This window comes from Octopus sinensis, unplaced genomic scaffold, assembly GCF_006345805.1.
Source record: "Octopus sinensis unplaced genomic scaffold, ASM634580v1 Contig02057, whole genome shotgun sequence".
NCBI lineage: Eukaryota > Metazoa > Mollusca > Cephalopoda > Octopoda > Octopodidae > Octopus > Octopus sinensis.
Genome location: NW_021825337.1, coordinates 13,145 through 15,994, shown reverse-complemented (window position 1 = coordinate 15,994; position 2,850 = coordinate 13,145).

Sequence of the window (2,850 nt, the reverse complement as noted above, 5' to 3'; positions counted from 1 at the left end):
ATATATATATATATACGCACATATTTGTTTGTGTGTGTGTGTGTGTGTGTGCATTTATAGAGATATATATAAAAATACATATATATATACCTATATATATTTACACACACACGTGTATTATGTGTGTATATATCTACATGTGTATATATACATATATACACAGATGTATTCATATATAATATACGGACATACACAAACACACCTACATTCACACATATATATATACATACACACATGTGCACGCGTGCCCACACACACACCCTCATAAAGTACTTGATGGAAAAACAACTAGAATATTATTACATAGGAGCAATATGCTGCAAGCTCAAATTAAGACTACATAATCTTGTTCATGTTTTTTTAAATACAAAAGAAAGGAACTAGTACTCAGTGTATGGTCAATTATAGGTAGTGCGCTTTCATGCCAAGGTGATCTTATTCGCTGTAATTTGTGCTCATTAAAGGCATTGGAAATCCTTGATTGTAAGTCTAATTTGATAAGCATACGTTATATATCTGTTGTTCCCAGTTATTCAAAAAAACCTTCATAAAATTTCCACGTGCAAATTCCTCCTAGCTAACTTGCGTAACCAACCAATAACTCGTTTTTGAAGTAATGTATAATTTAATCCCTAACTACTGCATCTTCTTTAAACTGAGGCATTAGAATGTACCCTCAGTGTACAAAATGGGGAATAGAAGAGAGTTTGAGAACAGAAAATCAAGAAGGTTTGGCAGTGTTGAGATGGCCAGTGAATAATGGTTGCCAGGATGTAGAAGGAGACATAGGGTGGTAAGTGTCACCAGGAAGTAGTTCATGAGTGATTGAAAGATGACTGGTTGCAGAGAAAGTGATGAGACATGTAGTTCTGAGATGGGCTATCACTGCTTTTTCCCATATACCCAGATATACAGAATGAGAGAGAAGATCGTTAGAAAGAAATTTTAAAATAGTTTGTGTGTGTAGATTTTGTATTTTCGAAATAAAGCATGGGCACATTCTTACAAGTTCCATTCGTTTACACTGATGTACTGTGATTTCAGTATTTTATTATTATAATATGTACTGTAGAACAGAAGTATTTGGTTTCAATTAATTAGGTCAATTAATTTGTTAATGATTTTACAAATAAAAGTGCTTTACAATGTGGCATTGAAATAAGGTTTTAGTAAGTCATTTGTCATATAAGAACTACTCCTGACTCCCATTTGAAAACATTTTACTTCACTTTCCAGAAAATTGCCTGAAGAAATGCACAAACTTTATAGCTTCCTATTAAGGCCTTGAATGTAAGAAACTAATAATATACTTTTGAGCCTGAGGAAAGACAACACTAGATTATAACTCAATGTATCCTGCATGTTGCCTCCTTACTTTGAAGCTAAATCTTTCTAAGGTTGAAAATGTTAAGCACCCTCGATATATTAAGATCAATTTAATTAACAGCATTGAAAAGAAAATGTATTTTAAAAATTAGAAGTGTGAAATTGATTCATATTAAGTTCACTTCAGTTTCAATTTTATCAGTTTTAGTGTGTGGATGTAATCTTGGCTATTTTTATGGTGACTTACACTCAGCATGAAACCTGTGTATAAAAGTTTTATACATGCAAAATGTCAGTATTAGTATCATCACCAACTGTTTATGTAAAGAAAAAGGCATATTTACAGTTACAAATCGAGGAGGAATGTTCGAAATTATTAACAATAAACACCCATAAAGGTTTATATAAATTCAGTTGACTTCCTTTTGAGATAAAGGTGGCACTTAATATTTTCCAACAGGTGATGGACACTATGCTTGCGGTTACAGATTTCACAATACTTGGATGACATACTCACAAAAAGTGAGTCTCAAGGCCAGCATGAGGAACATGTTAAAAAGGTCTTTGAAAGAATAAAGGAATATGGATTTAAACTTAGCAAGGAAAAATGCAAATTTTTCATGCCAGAAATAAAGTATCTTGGGCAAGTTATCAATAAAAATGGTCTCAGGCCAGATTCTTTAAGATCGACTGCAATAAAAAATATGCTTCCCCAAAAAAATATTATATTACAAGGATTCTTAGAGCTCACAAACTATTACCAAACATATATACCAAATATGCATGAACTAAGAGTACCCCTAAACAACCTATTGAAAAAAGACATTAAATGGTATTGATTGGACAGGTGCCAAAAAGTGTTCGAAGAAATTTTAAGTTTTAACATCAGAACTGTCATCATCGTACTTTGATCCAAATTTAAAAATAGTTGTAACATCAGATGCTAGCAGCAATTTTACACTAGTATGAAAATGGTAGCCTAAAACCGATCACCCATGCTTCACGTTCATTGTTGGTGGCTGAAAAAAACTACAGCCAAATTGAGGAGGTGGCATTAGCCATTATTTTTGCCATGAAAAAATTTCACAAATTCATACATGGAAGGAAATTCAATCTGCAGACAGATCACCACTCATTGTTGTCAAATTATGGATCAAAAAAGGGTATCCCCACACATACAGCCAACCAATTGCACTGCTGCGGGACTATCTTGCTAAATTATGACTTTAAGATGGAATTTCTACCATCGAAAAATCTGTGACATGGATGGGCTGTCAAGATTGATACCTAAATACAATGAACCATTAGAAGACATTGTAAAAGCAGCATTAAAAGCTGAAATTGAAACAAAAAATATACTCTGCAACATAGTACACAAACTACCTGTCACTTTAGAGGAAATAAAAATTAAAGCAGAGAAGGATGTGTTCATAATAAAAAGGAAAAAAATAGTGAAGTCAGAAACAAATATGAAAACTCATGTAGCCAAGTGTAACACAGTTTCAAAATGGTGTTCGTTATGTG